This window comes from Pteropus alecto, unplaced genomic scaffold (assembly GCF_000325575.1).
Source record: "Pteropus alecto unplaced genomic scaffold, ASM32557v1 scaffold288, whole genome shotgun sequence".
NCBI lineage: Eukaryota > Metazoa > Chordata > Mammalia > Chiroptera > Pteropodidae > Pteropus > Pteropus alecto.
This window is the reverse complement of record NW_006442124.1, coordinates 1,836,213-1,861,519: the sequence shown is the minus strand read 5'-3', so window position 1 is coordinate 1,861,519 and position 25,307 is coordinate 1,836,213.

Below are 25,307 nucleotides of genomic sequence, written 5' to 3'. Positions count from 1 at the left end.
TATATATATATTTCAAAAGCCATTCACAGTTTCAAACAGTTTTTACTGAATATAGGTCAGCATCAGAATTACCTGGAGAAAAACAATAAGATAAAGTTTCCCAGGTCTTCCACATGTAATCCTGATTTTGTAACTCTGAAATGATGTCTGGGACTCTATATAGCAGCCCTTCAAGAGAGATTATTGATCACCTTTATATATTTACTGCATTTATACTTTGTGGTTTTGCTTTAAAAATTTATCTTTTCTTAACACTTTGTAGAATATATGAAGGATAGAATATGAGAGTAATTTTATTCAAGCAAGACCTCTAGGATGCAGTCATAATTTCAACAAACCAATAGCTGTATTTTTATCTAACTTATGATAGTTTAGGGATAGAAAATCATATGATTCAACATCTATGCAAATTAATGTATCAAGTAAAAATTGTTCATAGACTCAGTTGTTATCAGATATTTTGAAAACTATTTGTCTTGGAAACAATTACTGAAAATTGGCCAGGAAGTAGTCTTGGGACGAGAAGTTTAGACATGGTAATGAGCATGCATGCAAAGGACACAATAAGATCTTTATTATTTAAAGGCATAGTTAAAATGTGTGTACCTTTCTCATATGATAAAGATATTAGAAGAGTTTGGCTCATAGGGTTAGCTTGTAAAGTGTATTTCTCTAAACACATCTGAACACCCTACATTACTCTTAAGTGTCCGCAGGAAAATTATTTGCATTAGTTCAAAAACTAAAAGGGAGGAGTGATGAACCAGTTTTGCACTTGCCAACAACTTACAGAGACTAGGAGGCTGTGGGAAAGATATCAGTGGATGTTTAGGGATGGTGCATGGGGTATTTCAAATTAAGAGCTAATGGATATTTTTAATAGCTTTTTCTTGGTGGAATGAGGCTGAATGAAAATTAACAACCCAACAACTGCATTTTTCATACCAGATCTTTCACATTTCTACACAAATAATACTTTGATGAGATGCCAGAACTCTTAGTTTCATATTTACACAGTAAAATTCTAATGCATATAAAGAGATTAATAAATACATATGCATATTGCCGGAGGTCTTACTGTTTATAATTTGTCAATCTAAGCAGGAATATCTTTGTTCCTGTTTTAAATGTGCATGTAAAAACAAGTTCATTATTATGATATTTCCACTATGATGTACTTAATGTTTTTTTTTAAACTGACCATGAGTTAATTTTCTATCATCTATAGATATATCAGAATCAACTAGTATAATTTCTACACATATAATTTATTATTGTTCTGGAAGTTTGGAGGAACAATTGTGATCTCTGATCATCAGATAAACACTCTCCTTCCACCCCCTTATTCATGTCATTCAATAGAGAGTAACAAGGACAGAAGCATTTTTGTAGCTGGTACCCATGAACTATTTCAGCTGAAGACACTGAGAGTGTTATCTACACAAAGGTTAAATTGGATGGAGAGCAGGTAAGAAAACTATCTTCTTTGGATCTTTTTAAAAAATCTTTTATTAAAATATAGCAAATGATACATATTATATTAGTTTCAGGTGTACATCATAGTGATTCAACGTTTATATACCTAAAGAAGTAATCACCATGACAATCCCATCTGACACTTTACGACTGTCACAGTGTTATCAACTGAATTCCCTATGCTGTACACCACATCCCCATGACTTATTTATTTTATACTTAGAAATTTAAACCTTTTATCCTCCTTCACCTTTTCCTCCTTTTTTAAATTTTTCAATTAAAGTCAACGTTCAATATTATTTTATATTATTTTCAGGTATACAGCATAGTGATTAGACATTTAATAAGTTACAAAGTAATTTCCTGATAAATCTCATACGCACCTGGCATTATACATAGTTATTACAATATTACTGACTGTATTCCCTACATTGTACTTTACATTTGAGTATTTTTAACTACCAACTTGTACTTTTTAAATCCCTTTAACTTTTTCACCCAGCCTCCCAAGACCCCTCCCATTTGGCATCCACCAACTTGTTCCCTGCATCTATCAGTCTGTTTCTATTTTGTTTGTTCATTCATTTTGTTCTTTAGATTCTGCATAAAAGTGAGATCATATATTTGTCCTTTTCTTATTTCATTTAACATAATACATTCCAGGTATATCTATGTTGCTGCAAAAGCTATAATTTTATTCTTTTTTGTGACCAAGTAATATTCCATTGTAATATGTACCACTTATTTATCCGGTTGTCTATTGATGGGCATTTAGGTTGCTTCCACATCTCGACTACTGTAGATAGTGCTGCAGTGAACATAGGGGTACATTTATCTTTTCAAATAAGTATTCTTAGAATCTATGTATGTTCCTGAATTAGAATCTGTGTATGTTCCTGAAAAAGAACCATCAAGATATAAATATTAAAGAAACCTATCTTTAGTGATAAGTTTATATTGTAGGTTAAAATTAATCTATATTATAGGTTAAATTACATATGTATACATATGTGTGTGTGTGTGTGTATCCAACATGCTTAGTGAAAACATGAAGTCTCATGTAGGCATATTTAAATATACCAGCTTCAGAAGTGTTGGCCTATGCTTATAGGGTTCATAGGTTCTTGACTCCTGAAAGTCACTTTATAGAAGGAAACTTGTCTAAACAAAATTTTCATTTTAGTTCTTTACAAAACAATACTTTATGGCCTTGATAACATTTTAAAGTAATATAAACTTAATAATTCATGTCAAAGCCTATATTATTTTACTTAATACTAAAAATGTGTTTGTGTATTCCTGAGATTTTTCTTGAAATTGAAACAATTACTGTATCTTGTCCAAAGTATATTAATTTTAAAGATGAACTTGACAAGAAAACACAATCGTTGTTGAATTTTTTAGAACTTTGAGTAAATTGTTTTGTTACTACAAAACAGCAATTTTGGCTTAAAGAGTGGGAAAACAGCAGCAAAGATAAGCTTCCTCTGTGATATTTGGTACATCTTCACGTGAGTTCACTTTTGGGTAAAGAAAATTTCACTTTTTTTAGTGTATGGTACTCTGAACATTATATTAGCAAAATAGTTTTCAGAGGAGGCAGTTCATAAAATAAGATATTGCTTTAGTTACTTAAAATGATACTTTTATTTCATTAATTTTTGAAACTTATTACTATTTTCTTTAATATGCATCTGAGACATATCGTATCATAGACTATTACCTGACTACACCATGTAAGTTATATTTCTAGTATTCCCAGATTTTTCTAATAAATACAATGTGAGATTAGTCAGCCTGTAAAGAAAAATGCCAGAATATCCTAATTTCACCAACATATTAAAAGATATATGAAGTTTCTACTAGATTTTAACATACAATTAAAAGCAACAACTAAAAACAAGTTATAATAATCTTTTAATATGATATAGTTGATTGTTTTCTCCTTTTACTTGATAGTTTTCCTTAAATAGAATGTTAACCATTTGAGAATCAGTAATCAAGCTGTAGGATTTTTTTTTTTTCAGATTACTTGAACACAGACATGATTTGAGACCATTCTCATTCTTTTCTGAGACCTTCTGAAACCAAATAATTAACATGTGGTTCTTCTACTTTTTACAAATTACTAGAAATATTGATATTGCAATAAGTCACAAGCCCCTCAAGACTGGAACAATGTCCATCCCTTCTTGTTTCTCCCCACAACCTGGTAATGATGATAAACATATTGATGCCAAATAAGTGATTATAGACTGTTTCCCAATGTCTTTTAAAAATGACTTTGTGATTGTTTTCATTTTACTTATTTAATTTTGTTGTCATTTATGGAAGGAGCCATATGCTAGAAAAAAAGTGGGTTAGATTTAATAAAAATTTTATACCCATCTCTTTGAGATAACTCGGATTGTTTTCCCAGGACTTGTCTCAATATTGGCTTCAAAAATCTAAAAATTGTTGAAAAAAATATTTAAAATATATATTTGTCTAATTTTCAGGTTATAAAAAAAGTTGTGCTTTATTTCACTCTGCTTTTTCAAATTTAGAATTTGATAACTCTGTATTAAACATGTCCCATAATTATGCTACATTCTTTACTTTCATGTTGTTGTTCAATTTATCTTTTATTTTTGATTTTTATTAAATTCATTTGTGGATATTAGTTAATAGAATTATATAGATTTCAAGTGTCCAAGTCTATAATACACCACCAGTATATTGCATTGTGTGTTCACCACCCATAGTTAAATCTCCTTACTTTTAAATTGAGGATAATATAGTATTCATCTTCATGTATGTGTGAGGTAGAATATAATACTATACTTTCCAGTGAAGTTGTGGAACTAATTGATTATTTATTCAAAAGTAAATCATAATCATGGGGATGTGAAATACAGTATAGGAAATACGGTCGATAATATTGTAATAACTATGGTGTCAGATGGCTACTAGATTTATTGGGGTGATCACTTTGTAAGTTATATAAATGTCTGATCATTATGTTACACATGGGAAACTAATATTGTATGCAACTGAAAAAGTTTTTTAAAAAAATTTTAAGTAAATCATAGGTACTATTAAAAAACTGGAGGACTTATAGCTCTATACCTTTCTAGACAAAGAAAAAAATTGAACTAAAATTCATATTATAAAATGAAAGTATACATACTCTTTTAAAATTTGTTTGATTTTATTTTATTATCCAGAAGGTTTTGTGATATTTTCATCAATATTACTCTAAGAAAGATATAGTATAACATATCCTTGAGTTAAAGGTATGAAAAAGCAGAAGTCAAGAAATAATAACTAGAAATCATAATGGAATTCTAAATGGGTGAGAAAAAACAAAGTTAACTTCTTTATTGTCTGTATAACACAAATATTTTGCTAATAAATAATCTTATGCAATTGTAAACAGTAAATATAAAGCATGTGGCTATAGAGATTTGCATATAATACAAAATGTTTTATACATTATTAATTGGTTTCCTAGTAATGGACAGAAGAGAATTATTAAGAAATAATTTTCTTCTCCTCAAAAAATAGGAAAGAATAATATAAATTCTTAGAAACAGTATAATTCCTCAGACACTACTTTCAAATAAGAAAAAATAAAGGAGAGCCAGCTACATGAAAATGCACAAATTTAAAAAAAAAATGCAAAATTTAGCCCACAGTGTCACTGATGACTGTGAAGACAGGTTTTTGTTGTTTTTAATTTTCTCATTATATTTTTTAATTTTATTTATTTATTTATTTTGTGGACTGTAAAGCGTTTATTTATTTACTTATTTATTTATTTATTATATTCTTTTTAAAGGAATATGTTTAACATCAGCATCCTAAGTTATATTGTTGCACCTAGCAAGTCACCTAGAAAATGTATTGATTTAGATGTTTCTTTTGCTTAAATTATGCAGATAAATAAAGTCTTCCATTTAGTTTAAAATTTTGGCTTTATATAAGTGAACAGAGAATTACATTTTCTATGTATTATTTCAAAAGTATAATGCTTTCAAATAAATTATTTATAAAAGTATAGTGGACAAAAATTTTATATTTGATAAGAATGACGATAGAAATGCTTTGTAAATGATAATCAATCAAGATGCTTTAACAAGAGATATTAAAAATTTATTTTAAGAATCTTTTATCTCCTTAACTTGTGCTGTAGTTGAAAAGATAAAAGACTCACATCCAGAGCATTAATTTATTTTTAAGAATTGTGTTATTTACTTAATAGTAGTCCATATGGCAGCATACAGATGTCTAAAAGAAATAGTCTTAGTGTCAAAGATTTAGGTTTTATTTTTCATCTCTGAGGTTTAATGTATTGTCATGTTGACCTGAGATGAGCCCTTTAATAACCTGGAGCTTATCAGTTACACAGTGGGAATAACTGCACCTACATCACAAGGTTCTTGTGAAATTTCAAGAAAATAATCCAGCACCTAATGCACAATAAGTCTTCAAAAACAGTATCTTCTTTTTCTTTCTTTCTCTTTCCTTCTTTCTCTTCTATTTCTTTCTCTTCCTTTATTTTTCCATAGGTATGAGCTATTAGGAAGCGTTCCTCTGTGCTCATTGATATAGACCTATGCAAAATATGATTTTGTTTTTAGACAAGGAAATTAAAACAAAGAAAGCTGTTTTTTTGTTTTTTTGTTTTGTTTTGTTTTTTAATTTAAACACACACATGCATACACATGAGATTCTCATTATTTGGTAAATTATCTTCTAAATCAGGGCTATTCAACAGAAATTTATAAATTAGTCTTCATCAAAATTTAAAATATTATCTCTTCAAAAGACTTTTCATTCAATATATATGAAGCCACAAACTGAAAGAAAATATTTGCACATCATATATCTGATGAAGACTCATATCCTAAATATCTTAAGAACTTTCTAAACACATAAAAAAGGGAACATACCATTTAATAAAAAAGGTAACGTATTTGAACAGATATTTTACAAAAATGTTTTGCAGATGCCAAACAAACACATAAAAAGGTGCTCAACATTAAGTCCACATTGACACCAATAGAAAATACCATGGAACACATATTTGAACAGCTAAAGTTAAAATATCTGGTCATACGAAGTGTGGATAAGGATGTGGAAGAAATTCTCATATACGACTGATGATGATATGAAATAGTATGACCACTTGGGAAGACAAAAGCAGTCAAACCACTCCTGTGACTTCTATCACCTACACAGACTCAGAAAGTCAGGGGCTCTGAGGTCTGATCAACAAAAGTGATTACCAGAAGAGGGCTGGTGGGCCAAGAGGAGCTGCGTATACCTAAAACAATAAGATGAACAATAGTTCAGAAAAATTTTTTGCCAAAAGTTATACACCTAGATGTATGCCTCTCCTTCCTATTATCTGATACATTTTTTGAAAACTAATTAAATATACTCTTATATATATATAAGGATTTGCTTTGGTAGTGGTTGAAATTGTAGTCTCTTTTTATATGTAATAGATATGTAATCACCACTAGTGATAATTATAGCTATATCAAAGATATAAATCAAAAAATGAAAAAAAAATGAATTTGAAATGGGAAAATTTATAAAGTTGTTAGAAGAAAAATCTATGTTGTACATTTTCCTTAGTTGACAATCCCAAATCATTATATTTTTCAAAATATCTGCAATATAACTCTTTAAAAAGTCATAAACAATTGCATAAATGATAGAGTGAATTTTGAGACACTCTAAGTCTGATTGAATATAGCATTGGTAACTTCTTCATGATTTACATTGAGTTATCTGACATTTTAGCTGTACTTTGGATTCCTCAAAATCGTGTTATTTAAAAATTTCCTCTATATTTCTAGTGCATATATCAAAAACTGGCACATCAAGTCATGTCTCTCTTGTCTCTTGCTGCTCTTAAAAAATATATATATTTTTTGTCTTTGACTTTTGAACAATTATAATATATCTCTTATAGCCCTATTCATTTAACTTATGTGGGGTGCCTTGGGCATCACAGATCTGAATATCCATTTTTCTTCCCAGGTTCAGGAAGTTTTCAGCCATTATTGCTTTAATTATAGTTTCTGTGCCTTCCTTTTTCCTTTCTCCTTCTGGAATTCCCATAAAGCAAATATTCTTTTCATTGTGTCCCATAATTCCTATAGGATTTCTTTACTCCTTTTCATCCTTTTTAAATTTTTTGCTCCTCTGACTGGGAAATTTCTAGTGTTACATTTTCCAGGCTAATTTTCTTTTCTTTTCTTTTCTTTTTTATGGTTAATTCTTTTTAAACTCTCTAGTGAGCTCTTCAGTTAAGTTATTGTATTTTTCCAGTTTAAGATTTCTGTTCTTTTTTTTATGGTTGTTTTTTTCTTGTTGAACTTATTTTGTTTATGCATCATTTTGCTAATTTTGTTTGGTTGTCTGTGTTTTCTTGTACTTCACTAAACCTTTAGAGGATTATTCTGATTTCTTTGTGTGACAGTTAGTAGCGCTCCATTTTTTAGGGTCATTTATTTGAACTTTATTAGTTTTTATTGGTAGTGTCATATTTATCTGATTTTTTAAGGATCCTTGAATTCTTACATTGCATCTGTACATTGAGAAATGGGACTCCTCTTCCAGACTTAACAAGTTTTCTCTGGCAGAGACAGTTCTTCACTAGTCAGCTCAGTTTTGGTTTCTAGATATGTCAGCTGGTATGTCCTTGATTGGGTAGGTGTTACCTGCTATAATGTTCTATTTTAGGGTAAGGCAACTGAACTCTGAGAATGGAGATGGAACAGTGTGCCTCTGGAGAACAAAGGGTAGGACTGTTGGCTTGGTTCTCTACCCAGGTGAGGCTGTGTGTGAGTTCCATGCCGACTGAATTCTCTGGTCAGGCTTACTGGATACCCAGGACTGGATACTATATTCAGTAGTATATGAGGCTATGAATTGCCTTCCTTGCCCTGGCAGGGAAGCAAAACAGGACCCAGGGCCTATACATCTCATTGTTTGGGGACGCAAAGTAGGCCAGAGTGTGCATTTAATTCCTTGGTCTGGTGAGGCCACTGGTTTTGCTCTGCAGATGTGGGAAGTCCTGGGCTGGACTCTCTGTTCAAGTGTTAATATATTTAAGACTGTTAAATGAACTACACAGCTCTCATTGGTTTTCCTTGTTAGACAGACTGAAGGTTGTGTTTAACAATGAGCAGGGCTTTAAATTAGATTCCTTTTTCAGATTTAGGAGAAGAAGCAGCTTTAAAGCTGGAGAAGCTTTTTGTTGTTTTAACTCAGACCGACCTGTACACCAAGTTCCTGATCCAATCAGGGCCACTGGCTTTGCTTTGCAAACTTTCAACTGTGCCTGCCCTTTTCTCAGCTTGAATACTGCTGAGCTACACAGCTTCCATGAGTTGCCACCAGCCTCTTGCTTAAAAAAGGCCCAGAAGATGTACTTCACAAGGGATAGGGTTTTGTCTCAGTCCCCTTGGAACGGAGGGAGGTAAAGGGGCCTCTCCAGCCTACTCTGTTTCCCAAAAAGTCTCTTTGGTTAGAAGGGACCAGGAGCTACCATTAGCCTTGGCTATAAATTAATCCCCCTGCTGCTGCTTAGCAAGGGACCTTTCCTGTACTGGTTTTGCTCTGGGAGGTGATTATCTCTGCTTGCCCACCTCTCAAGTCAAGCTCTTCTGGGCTACACAGTTTCCAATAGTTATTGCCAGCCCTCCAGTTCAGACGGGCATGGAAGACACTCTTCACAGCAGGTGGGGCTGCGGTTCAACTTCTTACCTGAGCATGAGCCAACTGGGATCTATGGCCAGTAAAACTCCTCATTTGAGCATTTGAATCAGGCAGATCTGCACCCTGCTGAGGTCCCTGGTCAGGGTTTGCCTTGACTTGGTTCTGCAGATGAGTAAAGGGGCTGATTAGGATCACTACTTGGGTGCTGAAGGTATGAACTAATTTGGCTAAGATCTGTGTCCTGGTTATTGTAAGTCCTCCCTTTCCTTCATCCCTTTTTCATCATAGTCAGATTCCCACTGTTCAAACCTCATGGAGTCCCCTGTATTCCCAATGTAGAAAGATTTGAGTAGGAATTTCCATAAAGCAACCCCAATGCTGGCAGAGGGGGTTGTTCCCCCTAGTTCTCTTTTCCTAATGAAGGAACCAGAGTCTCAGGGAAGACCTGTCCACATGTGCTGCTCTGACTTGAGGGGGAGGGACAATGAGTTAATTATGTAGTGACTTCTCTTACCTTTCTAATAGAGTCTATGTTGGTCTCTGAAGGCTAGGAGGTGTCTCAGCCTCACTTCCAAGTTCTAGGATTCTCTTAGTGGTGTCTTGTTCTTGAATAGTTGTTTTTCTTGTGAGGGGGAGCAAAGTCAAGAATGACCTTAAAGACTTGAAAACTCACATCTGAAAAGATATTTGCACACCGATGTTCATAGCAGCATTATTTACAGTGGCCAGGATATGGAAGCAACCGAAGTGTCCTACAATAGATGATTGGCTAAAGAAGCTGTGGTACATATATACAATGGAATATTACTCAGCCATAAGAAGAGATGAAATACTGCCATTTGAGACAACATGGATGGACCTCAAGATAATCATGCTAAGTGAAATAAGCCAGACAGAAAATGTTGAAAACCACATGATATCACTTATATGTGGGATATAAACCTAAAAGCAACAAATGAACAAGACAAACAAACAGACTCATGGACATGGATAATAGACTAATGGTTACCAGAAAGGAGAGGAGAGGGAGGAGGGGAGACGTAGGCAATAGATTAGGACTTAAATCGAGCCTTAAAAGTTGGGTATGGGAGGTGAACACACAGTGTAATGCCTTATGCCTTACTGTTAGAACGTATAGCTGAAACTTATTGGATTTTACCATAAAAATACATACATACATACATACATACATACATACATACATTTTTAAAAAATAAAATAAAATAAACTTTCCTTTTGACTCTAAAAAAATAGTGACTTATTTTGCCATATTGATGACTTCCTTATCCCACTTATTTTTTAATCTGGATTTTCTCTTATTTGAAATTTCTTTTGTCCACTGTTCATTATTTTCACTATTTGTCTTTTAAAAATTTATTTGCAGGTTTTTGTTATTGTTGATTTTATATATGATATTATTTAACATTAATTATGTAGATAACATACCTTCTTTCACTTGGCTTACATTTGGCATAAACATAATTCTTTAAAATGGTTTTTGATTACTAATTTTAATATAGTTAAAATAATCTTTTTTCTTAATGGATTAATATAGTGTGATGATTTTTTAAAAAATTTTATTCTGATGTCAAAATAATAATCCTCTTTAATTTAAAAGTTTTGCTACTTGTTTAATTACCTAATTAATCCATAATTAATTTTGGTACAGAATGTTAACAGACTCAATTTTTTCAAAACATATGTAGTCATTCTAACACATTTTATTTAATAGTCCTTTCTTCATCAGTCATATATCAGTTTCTATACAAGCATGAGTCTGCTTCTGGGTTATTTTGGTTATATTGGTCTACAGGTTTATTTCTGTGCTAATATCACAGTGCTTTAGTTCATAAGACATCATGATTATCTTGGTATTTGTTAGAGCATGCCTCTTAACATGTTCTTTTTGATAAATATTTTTACTTCATGGAACTTTGCAATTATACATTAGCACTGAGAATCAACTAAGTTACATAAAAAATCTTTTAAAAATCTATCTTTTCCTTTGTGGCCTTTAAAAATATCTATTATTGATTTTCAACAGTTTAATATTCAATACATATGCATATGCAAGTATTAAAATAGTGAAGATAATTCTAAACTCAACAAGCTGCTTTCATTTATGCAATGATGGTGTATCACAGTGTGAATTAAAAAACACATCAATTTAATTTTCTTCTAGTTTCTGAAAGTAATGAAATAATTGTAATTTGTACTATATAGCAATCAGATTTCTCATTCCGCTTCAAGGGATCAGGACTATTATGGATGTTGAATATGTTTGTTTTTTAGTTGTTGTTAGTTTTATTTGTTAATCTACAGGTTCAACTAGACTCAGAAGGCAATGAAAATGCCTCAAATTTATTTCACCAGTACCTTTAATTCAGTATTTTCTGTTCAATGATTACTCTGCCTGACAATGAATAAATTTCTAGTTGAGTTCTTTCTCACAGAGAAGGTTAATATGGAATTTTCTGTGGAGATTTTTAAATATAGACAATAGATACTTCCTTCTCAAATAAAATACTTATATCTCAATTATATTTGCTGATGACAAAATTTTATTTTTTATTCAATTCTGAGAAATATGCTTTCTGATTAATCAATGTCTCAGAACCTTTCATCTACTTAGCACTGTTACTAGGACTAATGGCTTTTGATAATGTAAAAACCTGTTGCTAATCTGTGAAGATATTAAAATCTATTTAAGGATACAAACAATACAAAATATGCAAATGTTATAGAGGTTAATGTAGCCAGGTGGTAAATTATGTGACATAGTCTAAAAATGACAAACAATTCAAAGACTAGACAAAAAATGTGGTTTTACAAGTCGAAGAAAACCTTCAATAATGTGGCAAACTATCCTAGTTTTTAAATAATAGCTAGTAATTTTTTAGTCCATGAGCTTCTTCATGAGAAATTAAATATATAATTTCAATGCTTAAGCTGATATTCTGAAATAAATTAGTAAGCAGACCTATATTACATGATAACTTTATACATAATAACTGTTGACAGATAGTCACTGATGCCAATTCAATGCCTAGTTTTGGGTGTGGTGAAGGAGACTTTATTTAGTGCAAATACCTCAATTGTGATACAGCATGGCTATGGAACAGCTCAGCAGTATTATGGATCAATTAGAAAATAGCACTGCTGTGGAACAGCAGTGGCCCTGGGCATGAGGTGGCCCTCGGGCAAGGCAGCTCAGCCTGGTGTTACAGCTCTACTCCTCTCATGCTCAGACAGCTGTGCTCTGCTCTGCTTCATTCTACTCTGATCCATTGAGATGTTTTCAGTGTTTCATCTCCAGCTAGGGAAATTCAGTCTTCATTGGAAAGAGAAAGTGTGCTCTCAAGTGGTGCTAGAGGGGAGCTGACTTATATAGTGACAAGTTCCTACTCCTGGTCCCTAATTGGTCCATTCTCATGCAAATGAAGACTCCAAATCCTCACAGTTTGATTGGTCCAAAAAGTACTATTCTGATTGGTCAGAATGGAGTTGCTCTGATTAGTTGGTGAAGATGCTGAGGATATAGATGCACAGCTCTGACTAGAAGAGGGAAGTCTCAGTCCTATTGGTTGAAATACTGTTCCAGAAACTCTTTGATAAAGTTGTCTCAGACAGCAGGAGCACAGTACAGGCAGATTGACAGTTTAATGGAGGCTTCTTCCTGAAGCATGACTTGATGAGAGGTCCCTGTTCAGCAATGGCTGCTAGGCTCTGTTTTTAAATTTGAGCCCAGTTAGCCACCAGGAGACCTTCTTAACAGGTGCGCTCATTCTTGGGTTCAACACAACATTGTATTTATTAAATGTTTACTGGATTCCAGGTATAAAAACTCTTTACTGTGAGTATTGCTATTAATCGTACTATATAATTTAGAAAACTCAGGCTCTGATAAATTTAATAATGTGATGTGTGGTGGACCTAATATTCACACCCAGCTTTAGCATATGTCATATGAATATTTGTTAATTATTTTTGTTGCCCTTATTACTAAGATAGAGTTGAGTTTTCTGTTCACTGCATGTGTGTGCATGTGCATATGTATGTTTTGTGACTTGCCATTGTTTCATAGTGAACCAACCAACATATGAATTAGCTGAAATTGGGAACAATTTCTGAAACATTTCTAAACTATAATATAATTAATTCCTAAAGAATTATTAAAGCATAATTATTGTAACTATTCAAATAAAAATAATAAAAATCTTGTGTGATTAATTATACAATAAATAAAAACAGTAGGACTCATTAAACATATTGATATGAGTGGCCTATGATTTTAATTAATTTACAATTTTTAAACTAATAATCGAGACTAAGATCTTCCATATGATTAACGGCCATTTTGTAAAAACTGTGCTACACTTCACATGTTAGGTAATGAATCATTATTTCAGTCTAATCACTCCAGAATTAAAGTTAATTTATGCATTGAAATGTTTTCCACCTTTCTTTATTGTATGACAGTAATATAAGTATTCTTTCTTGTGAAAGACTGTGAAATCAGAGACATGGAAACTTCTTCTGCAGAGGGGAAAGTGGATAAGAAAAGAAAAAATAACTCTTTCTTCCTCTGATCTAATTTGAGAATATTCAGTGGTATGATTTCTGCCTCAAAAGCTTACCTACCTCTTTTCCATTATGGTTATCACCACAGAAGTTATCATCTCAAATACAAGCGTACCTCAGAGATAGTTTGCCTTGGTTCCAGACCACTGCAGCAAAGCAAGTATCACAGTAAAGCAAGTCATAATCTTTTTGCTGGTGGAGGGTCTTGCCTTTAATCTGTAAAAAGCACAACATTTGTCAAGCTCATTAAAGCAAAGCACAATAAACCGAAGTATGCTTATACTAATTGTAATAGATGCACTACCATTTAGTGAGATATTACTATGTGCTAGATGCTATGAAAATCATCTAGCTTTGTCAGGTAAACTAATCAGGGAAATATATGTATTTCTCTGATTATATACATATTTGTAAATATATATATATATTTATAAATGTGTGTGTGTGTATATATATTTATAAATTTTTATATGTATTTATAAATATATACACACATTTATATGTATGTATGTATATATATTAAGGAAACGTCTTTAAGTGCTTTCAGGTTTAGCAAAACTTATACATTTATTGAACAAACTAAGTACCTCATTCAGTTGTTTGGAAAAGCTAACATTGCCAGTACCTTTCTTTTAAATTTTATTTTTATAGGTTCATGTCACAATATAGTGATACAGTGGAACAGTGTTGGAGGACACTCTAATTCCAAAATATCCTGCAGGTAAGGGCAGAAAATGCTATGGAAGATATAAGGTTGTCCCAAAGGCATTGGGGTGGGGTGTTATACATGCTTCATTCAAATCAGATATCCTTCATAACAAAAGACACAAAATAATGGGGCATACACAGCATAGAAATGTATGTCTTTCTTATGGTAAAATTCAGAAGTAGATAATCCAGAGTTAAGATGGTGGCTTTACTGACAAAGTCTTCAGGTCCATGAGATCCTACTAGCTTTCTGTGTCATTATTCCTAAAAGTATGTCCTCATGGTCCAAGACTGCTCCTGTAATCACATCCACATTTCAATTGGCAAGGTAAAAGGAGAGAAAAAAAGAACAAAGTAAACACTACATATTGGCATTTATCCCATTGCCAGACCTGGCTAACGTGCCAATCAATCAATTTGCTATAGAAACCATTACTGCTAAGATATCTGCAGAAGACAAATAAGAGAAGAAAAGTCGATTCCAAGAAATTCACTGTTATTGAATTTCATGGTCATATCATTATTAATTTCTTGCTGTTATTTTTATCATAGAAAAATGCTTTCCTGAAAACAGATAATCTGTTCATAGAGTTAACCATATTTGAAATAAATAGAATTATTAGTTAAAAACTCAGGAATAATTGCATGTATTTATGTGTGATTTAAAATATTTATTCTACCTTAAAAGTAATATACCTCATATAAATAAATATTTAATGCCTATGAAATATTTTATTTATTTTGATTAGAGTAAAAAACACATTTTTACCGATGATTTTTATTCCTATTAATTTGTCAAAAAGCAAACCATGAGTTTTAGTTTTAGCAATAAAAGAGTAATCTATGTTGGACTAGAGTTCTTTTTTTCATAATTATTATCATCTCAAATGCTAATTAAATAAACAGAAAAAATATATTTGGAAAAGATGCACTGCCATGTAGTCAGTTATTACTATATACCAGATGTTATAATAAACAAAGTTTTCATCTTGTGGTAGCAGGTACCAATTATAAACTTTGGACAAATGACAACAAAAAATTACTATATGAAGAAATGGAAGAGAGAGGAAAATGAAAAAATTGGAGAGACTTAACCACTGAAAAAAGAAGGAAAGTAACATTTGTACGTTCTTTCCATCAAGGCCTCTCTCCAGTGTATATAATAAATGTTGGTTGAAACTCAAATAAAACTTAGAGGTCTTTTGGCTTAAGGTGTAAGAGTATGGACTGTTGAAAATTGATAAGAAAATTCAGGAAAGGAGGAATCCACAGCATAGCGTTTATGGGAGAAACTGGATCTTCTCAAAATCCCCTCTCCACAATTTCTTGGTTGATCTGTGATCTGTGCATGTGACAGGAGGGAATTCCAAAGAGGCTAGAAAAGAAAAACAACTGGAAGATCAAAAGAACAGAGCACTGATTTCAGATGATGTTCACCTATGTGAGAGGCAGTGTGAGTTGAAGTCCCCAACTATACATGGCTTGATAATTACATCAGGTTTTTGTTACACCTTCTATAATAATGAGGAGAAAGAAAAGTTCAAAGTGATACATTAATAAGCTAATAGAGCAAAAATCGAAACTCTTCAAAACTATACCATCTAGATTCTCTATATCTCCACAATTATTCGGCAAAGTATAATCCAAATGTCTAATATTAAAATGTATAGACATAGATATATATAGATATATAGATATAGATATAGATATAGATATAGATATAGATAACTGATACAAGATTATAAACTGAAATTATCTGACAAGAAATTAAATATATATTATATATATAAATCTGTTTAAAAATTTTAAAAATATATATGATTTTAATAATGGACCAGGCAGAAGATTAGCATAGATATGGAAAATATCAAAAAGCATCAAAAGAAATTTTTAAATCTGAAATGTAAAAAATCAGGAATAAAATTTTACTTCATGGATGATTGTAGAATGTTTTGACGAAAGTAAAATTACGAGTCAGTGAACTGGAAGACAGAATAGCAGATTACCTAACATAAACTACAGAGAGAACAGTAATTGAAAGAAGTGAAGAAATTTTCAGTTACCTGAAGTGGAATCAAAATCCCAAAAGGAGAGCAGTAAGAGGCGGACAGAAAGAAAGTAGAAAAAGTACTGGTTGAGTGTTTTCCAAATTTATTGAAAGAGTTCAACTTATACAATTTAAGACTCTCTAAGAAATATAAACACAAAGACACTGGTAAATATTTAATATAATTCTTAAAAGAGTCTAAGAAAAAAGGCACATTGCTTACATAAGAGCAATAAAAACAGTGCTTGAATTTTCAAGAAAAATAATGGAGGCCAGAAAACAAATAATGGAGGCCAGAAATATGCTTGCAGAGGCTGGGGTAAGGGGGTAGAGTAAGATAAAGTCATCCCAGAATTCTGTACCTAGCAAAAAACTTTCTTAAAAATGAAGATAAAATAAAAATAGTTTTCAAATAAATGGAAGATACAATTTCTCTACAGCAGAACTTCAATAAAAAAAGTACTAAAGGTTATTATTTTTTTTTTTACGCTAAATAGAAGTGATATTAGATGAAAACATGTAACCACAGGAAAGAATTGGTTAAGTCCTCATAAGAATGTATCTAAGGTAACATCGTACATATGGTCGAATATACATGTATAAAATGTTAGTATTAGCATTAATTATAATTGCCAAAATAGAAAAATATGGAATATGTCTTTATTTCATTCGTTTAATTCTTTGTTCAATCAATCGATATTTATTTAGTGTCCACTATGTGCCAGAAACTAGACGTTGGGGATAGATCGATAAACAAGACAATAAAAAAATAAATATACAACTGGAATGTACAATATGGTTGATGCTAATGAGAGCTGTGGAGTCAAACGAAGCACAGTAGAATAGGAATATAAGAGAAGGAAAGAGGGATACATTGTACATGAGGTGTTTGGGGAAGTTTTAGAGTCAAGATTTTAGTAGATATCTGAAAGAGATTAGGTATTATTTGTAAAACATGTGTTGATCTTCCAAAAAATCTTTGAGGTCTATTAATTGTGCAAATCAAGTATTGGGCTCAGACATATGAAGTAAGTTGCTAAGAATAACACAGTTAGAAAGTGACAGAGCTACTTCCCATTCAAGAAAGCACAAAGAATGCATAGTTTGAAAAGTTCTTCTTAAACATACAGCAACAATATATTAAAAAAAAATTACTTACCTCAAATATGAAATAGCTAGCTATCTCCACAGACCAGACATAGAACAGAAATGTTGAATGTAACCTCTTGCCATGCTACAGCAAAGTAAAAGTACTCCATGAGACAAGGAACTGGAGGCATGGTGGCTGCTTCAGACTGGGGCTGCATAAGCACACATCTCAGGCTCCTGCCCACAGATCTATCCTCTATCACCATTAAAAAGATTTCAGTTCATCACTACTCTACTACTAACATTAGCAAAATGGAAAATTTTGAAAAAGAAGCATAAAAGAAAGAAAAAATAAAACAAAGAACCAGTTGTGTTGGTTTTAAATTGCTGTAGTTCAGTTAAAGTGCCCTAAAGCAATGCTAAAGGGAGCTGTACTAAGCAAGAGGACAATTGTATTCATTTACATTCATTTAAGGCTGTGAAAAGTATGACGTCTTTTATTGAATGAGCATTGAAATAAAGAAATAGACAGCAATATTATATTAGCTACAAATTACAAATGTGTTTGTTAGAGTAGAAAGGCCAATACAGCAGAACCAAATCATTCCTGTCTTTCTCATGTAAATGCTTGGAGGTGGTTGGTTATAGACCAGTGTCCAAGATCCCAAGTTCTTCCTTGTTGTTCCATCTTTTTTGGTCTTCATTTCATGTTGGTGTCACCCACATTCCAAATGTTGACAGAGAAGAAAAGTTCTAGAAAAGAGCAAAGGCACACAGAGAAATTGTTTTCAAAACAGTATTCCTAGGAGCTGCTTCATGGTATTTCTGAGAGGTTATAAACTTCTCCATACCGATTTATAAAAGTTAGGAAACTGTGTCCCTATACTGGTAGTGTTCTACCAAGCTAAATTATATCTTCCTTCAAAAGTCAGAGAAAGGCAAAACATACAGCAGGAGGGGATAATAATGATGGACAACAATCTGCAGGGTCCCCAAAATGAATACCAAAGGATTCTAGAGAACAAAGCTGCAAATGTAACCCTCCCCTCCATCACCACCAGCAACTCAATGGCTTTGCAGATTTTCAGAAGTAGTTGCATAATGATACATCACTAATACAATTTAACCAGTTGTATACAATGACCCTCAATTGATAAACCCTTCAGCAGTAATTTGTACCTACTCTTTCCTTACAATAGCTATTCCACTACAGAACAAAGATAAAGGGAATTGACACTTTGTGAATGTCATCTATAGAGTTCGCCACTTAGGGAAGATAGCTATGTAAATGGAAGACATCTCAAGGCTTCAAAGTGAATAAATTGAAAGTCAACTTCACACCTTCACGCTATGAAAAACCTTTGCAATTGCATGGGAAATAAATCTCAATTAAAAAGTAGATTTTCAAGTTGAAGGGTAGAAAAAAGAAACACTTCAATCCAGTGCTGAATCCACAGGAAAATAATACAAGTATTTTGTAAAGAAACATTTAGATAGCTCAGAAATTGCAAAAAATTGTTAGAGTGCATCTTCAACAGCTCTGTTTCATATAATTTTGACTGTATGGGTGAAAGCTACTTAGACTAAAACAGGAGTGCAACTGGAAGTTGGAAAGAATTTTAAAATATTCTTCCATTCTGCGAAACTTTAAAACTTTTTAAATATTCTTAGCACTGAGCTTTGTGTAATTATCCTGCTCTAATCTCAGGAGGAAAAAAAAAAAGAATGAAATATACACACTAGCACATAAAATTGCCTTGATTCTATCATTCCCATAAATCCTACATTTTAGAGCCATAAATTCCCTTTACTCAGTGATTCTGAGCACAAACATAACCAATTTAAAAGCATTGTGAGAAGGAAAAACAAACAAACAAACAAACAAACCAAAACAAAACAAAAAACAACTCAGTTTCCCAAATAATTATTTATTCAATCAATGAAAAATAAGTATTTGGAGCTTGCTCTTGCTAATCATTAAGTTAAGAATGGGTCTGATGAGAAATGCATAAGAAATAATTTCTTGTAAAAGCTCATAATTTGACAAAAAGAGATTGAAAGGGAAAGATTATTTTAAAAACGATAAGTGTTATGTTTAAAGTACAAATTCAATACCAGCAAGGGAAGGTGGGAAGAAATCCCATAGTAAATCAGGAAAAACTACAAAAGATGCAACAGTTGGGAATGTTTTAAAATGACTCACAAGAATTCTACATGTGAATCCACGTGGAATGGACATTTTTTGCAAAGGGAACCATAAAAACAAAAACTTTTTAGGGGGGATTATCCAACTTGATGCATAAAATAATTTTTTCATGGCTTAGTGTTGCTTTTAAAAACTTCAATTCTAGTTTGGATCCGGACTCAGTGTCGTGACTTACAAATTATTTCAGTTCTCTAGAACACAGCCCCTCATCTGCAGACATGAGAATATTGCCTAACGTCAAAGCCTCGTTGCAAAAGTTAAATGAAGTAAAGTGCATTACACTTTTCACAATATCTGCCTTATAACAAGAGCTCATTAAAAACAGTTATTTTATTCTGTATACTCACTCATTTTATTTAATGCTGCTTTTACACATATAAAAACCAGTGGCATGGCCAGTGGCTTCCTGATGGCTCTGATACGCAAATAACCCACACCTCAACTCTGCCTAAAGTGACACTTGGGAAAGCAGCCCAGCACCTCTTCAGATGGGTCACCTGCGATTTTTTTCCTTTGGCCAGAGTTTCTCTTGCTACTTTTTATATTCTCCAGGTGTTCATTCTTCATGACCCCTCCAGAACCCTTTCAGGAATCACTTAATCTTTTAAAATCATGAGTCTAAAAGGTCCAGTCTGCATTTAAAACTGCATAGCGAGAAATGAAATTTTACTCTGTGATCTCCCAATGTTAAATTAATATTACTCTATTTTATCACGTTAACGATTTTCAAAATTATGTCCAAAAATATTTTTATTTAATTAAAGCCAGTAGTCTAAATTTTTTCATACATTCTATGATCTGCTGAGGGTTAAATAAAGCTAAGAATGGTCCCTGTAATAAAAGTAATCTTCATTCATTATTTTATTTATTTTGAAAAATCAGATGACACTTACAGGGACAGTTTATGCAATATGACCACAGAGTTGGAGGTCTTTCTAATATTGATTTATTTTATTTATTTACTTTTCAATGTAAAATTCAATTTTGATTGCTTTATCATCTCTGTTCCTAAATATTTCTAGCACACCAGAAGAAATTAGACAGCAAATCCAGGTAACTTATGTCAACACTCAGATAATGATATTTTACATCAATACTTCTTTAGTGTACTTGATATTTATTGCATCATAATTTATAGACTAAACAAATTTCTTTTTTCATTTCATCAATTGATATTTGGTTTCTTTAATTTGAAAGATGTGGATATGTGTTGTTTTATATAACATTGACTAAATATGATTTCTTAGATTTTTAACATAGGATATAGTTCAATAAATATAAAAAGCAATATCAATATCAATATCTCAAGTAGATGCCATGTTTTCACTGACATAGGTGATAGATCAAGCAATTGACCAAGTGATAAAATGTAAATTATTTAACTTTTAAATAAATAGAATAATTGTGCTGAATCTGAGTCCACTCCAATAATTTATTGGTTTCATTTAATTTTTTCACTTATTTATTTGTGTCTTTTTACTTTTTTGTCCTTTGGTGACTAGACTGTTGTTGTTGTTTTTTTTTTTTTTTCAACAGTTTTGCTCTCAACATATATTGTTTCCTTTCCATGCATGATATAATATAAAATTTTCTTTTTCTATATATATTTAAATTTTACTTGTTCAAGATTTTCTTTCTCAGTTAATCATGCATAGCATTACAGAATCTCTTTTCTTCCTTTTTTATTTTGCATTATTCAAATAAGACTCTTCTAAGATGTGCACCTTGATATTTAGAGAATATCCAACATAAATGCAAGAGTATTATTATTATGTCAGCTTTACTTTCTCTCTTCCTTATTTTTTTTAATTATTCTTTCTCATTATGTAGACTGTTATATTCACTGTTTTTACTTAATCCACTGAAATGTGGATTTTCAAAAAAAAATTTGAAATATGTGAACCAGTAATCTAAAGCTTGTGATAATATATCTAAATAAATTTTTTTAAAAACTCTCTTCTAAAATAATCCACAGAATGTGATATAGAACTACTTCACTGTACTTGGGCATAGCAACCAAAACTAACCTAAATTTTAATATTACACTTTAGTAATATCCCTCATTTGATCTTTCATTTGCTTTTTTCATTTTATGCCCCAGTGTTTTTAAAGCAAGAAAATCACATGGTGAGATTATTATAAAATTGTTTGACATGGTCTTCTAGGGTCTCTACCTCAATTACAAACCCCAATTGGCTTCTGGTTTTATGTCTTTTTGTGGTTATATTTGTTATTCCTAATGACATATATTATTATTATTCAATTATTCATTTTGGATAATATCTACTGACTCTTTAAAGGGAATATAAATAATTTATTTACATTAATATTTTTTGATACTCTTTCAACATAATTATGTCTCCTATTGGTTACCTTTCTAATTGAAAGAAAATATTTATCAAGAATTTTTATCAATGACTAATTTGACACTGTACTGTAATATTCATGGTAAAGCAATGTGATTAGCTCATTCATACTTCTTTTTCCTTCTCTCGAAAATTGCCTTTGCAATGCAATTGTTTAACCATAACAAAGTTCTTTAAGAAATATAGAATGGGACAGTATAAAAAGTATCTCTTCATGGTGATAACCTTTTCTTCTATGAAAATTGCACTCCTGTTCTTTTCACTGAATAATTGTTTTAGTTCCATGGAATACGAAATGTGAAAATTACACTGACACATCCTCTACTCATGTTATTACAAAAACTTTGTGCCCGCTTCCTCCTTTGAGCTAAACTGTTTATTCTCAATTATCACCACTGCAGAATTAGAAACACTACTTTCTTCTAATTAGGCTATACAAGAGTGTGATAGTCCTTAACCTCTCCACAGAGAAGTAAACCCTTGGCTTTCATGTCTAAAGATCTTCATAAAGGTCCATGAATAATGGAAGTGAATCTGCATCAAGACTAACTTACAGCCCAGTCCCAGGTTTTCTACAGACTCTCACATCAGAATACTTACTGCCTTTTTCCACAGTCTTCTGAACATAGAAAATGAAAGCTCATTCCCACACTGAAGGTTCTAGGAGAGTTCTCCTTCCACCTATATATGGTATAGTAACAGGGACTCACTTTCCCCTCTTTCTTTAAACAATTAGTTGGAAAATTATCTGAAACAAATATTTGCCCACACTCGACACCAGACAGGTCAGGACAATAAGAAGATAAGCCCTACAATCTCCCTTGACTCCCTAGTGAGAGTTTACAGGTGACAGCATAGAAAGGGAAAAACCAAGGGTAGCCTAAGGTCTCCCTGAGTAGAGCACATAGATGTTGGAAAGTTCAAGGCACAAAGCAGAGTACTGGAGAAGCAAGATTTGCTCAAAGAGTTCTGGAGAAGTAAAGACAATTCCTCTGAAGTCTCCACTTGTCTGGTAATCAGTGCATAAGTGTAAGGAAATGATTCAATTCAGGGAAAGAAACACAAAATGGAGCAGAAGAACAAGCCTAGATTGCACAAGAATCAGAATAGCTTATGTTCCCAAAAGTTAGAGTAGAAAATCTTTATAATACACAAGGTGTTGAATACTCAGTAGGGTATCGCCTTGGTAATGGAGCAAAATGGCCTTAATTAAAGACTTCTCTGGTTCCCTCTAATAAATGTTACAAGCAAGCTACAAAATAATCAAACCATTTCCAAATAATGTGGAAATGTCTCAGAAAAAAAATTTAAAGAAATATAAAAATAACCTCAACATTTAAAGTTCACATGGTCTGTTAAGCCAATAAAATATTATATATGTCATGCAAACAAACAAACAAACAAACAAACAAACAAAAAACAGGAAAATATAAGCCATAGTGGAAAGGAAAATCAATCAATAGAAATAAAAATGATTATAGATGATAGGATTAGTAGACAAAGACATAAAGACAGTTAAATAACCATATTATATTGGCATAAGCAAATTAGAGGCAAGCATGAACATGTTAAAGAGAAATATGAAAGCTATAAATAAGCCAAATCTAACTTTTAAAGATGAAATATAAAATGACTGAGATTAAAATTATCCTGAATGTGCTTAAAAGTAGATTAGACACTGTAGAAGAAGATATTAATAAAATCAAAGACATATTAATAAAAATTATCTTAAATAAATCACAGAGAGAAAAGCACTGATATTTTTTCAGTGAGCTACAGGACAACTTAAAAAGGCCTAAAATAAACGTTATTGAAATCCTCACATGTCAGGAGAGAGAGAAGGGCAGTGAGATATTTTAAGTAGCAAAGCCCCGAAGTATTCACAAATTAATAAAAAAATATGAAATCATAAATCAAAGAATCTCAGCAAACTCCAGGAACAAGAAAAATGAAAAGAACTACAATATGACATGTTGTACTCAAATTATTTAAAACCAGTAACAAAGAAATATCTTAGAAATCAGAAAAAAAAAGTCAATAATAACAACACAATAAAAAGTGGGCATAAAGAAAATCCACTTTCAGGAACAAGGAGTAGACGTACTTTCTCTATTTATTTTGCTAAATGTAGCTGAAAACCCTGTATATATATATAAAACAATTATAAGAAAACTTTGAAAGATGGAAAGAAGAAGGCTTACTGCCTAGGAATGTTGGGACAAGAAGAACAAGGCAGAGGTGAGTTTCCTGGGTTTTCTTTTTCCGTCTTGTATACCAAACATGAAACTGATGAAGCTAGCAACTTGGAAGCACCAGTAGGTGTTGACCAGAAAAAAAAAAAAAGAAGAAGAAGAAGAAAAGAAAATCCTGCTCTTTCTCACCAAAAAGGACATCCTAGCAAGACAAAAAGGTTTAAGACAACTTTCTTTCTATTCCAGCCAAACTCCACAAACAAAAACTGTGGTCCCAATATACACATACCTGTAAAGGCTGAGAAGATAGCCTAGACTTCCCCCTTTGTGAGATTGTAACAAGACTTCCCAAAACCCGTACCTGTATGGTGTCAAAGAGGACCAAGTAGAGAGCCGCACCTTTTATTGCTGCCACCCAGTGATGGAACCCTTGAGTCAGTGGAGATGACATGCAGAGCACTGAGAAGGATCCCTACTGTAGGTGCCAATCGAGGCTGCGTGAAAAACTGAAGCCTGATTTCCTACCTGTACCTGGTAGTAATGAGGTAGTTAAACAAATTTAAGTAAAATACAGTCTCTATACATAATGTGAAAATATCCATGTTTCCATTGACAAGTATTTCTTACAAAAGAACCAAGATGAAGGGGACATATTTCTTTCAAACGGGATTTAAAAAGGCAATAACTAAATGTTAACATAAAGGTGACGGATATATTAGAACTGTCTGCCAAAGATGTTTAAACAACCACAATAAAAATGCTTCAAAAAGAAAGTTCGAACATGCTATCAACAAGTGAAAAAAAAAAAAGCTAAGAAATAGAAATGCTAAGCAAGGCAATGGAAGCTACATAAAAGAACCAAATGTTTTTAAAACTGAAAAATACAATAACTAAAGTTAAAATCTCAGTGGATGATCTCAACAGTA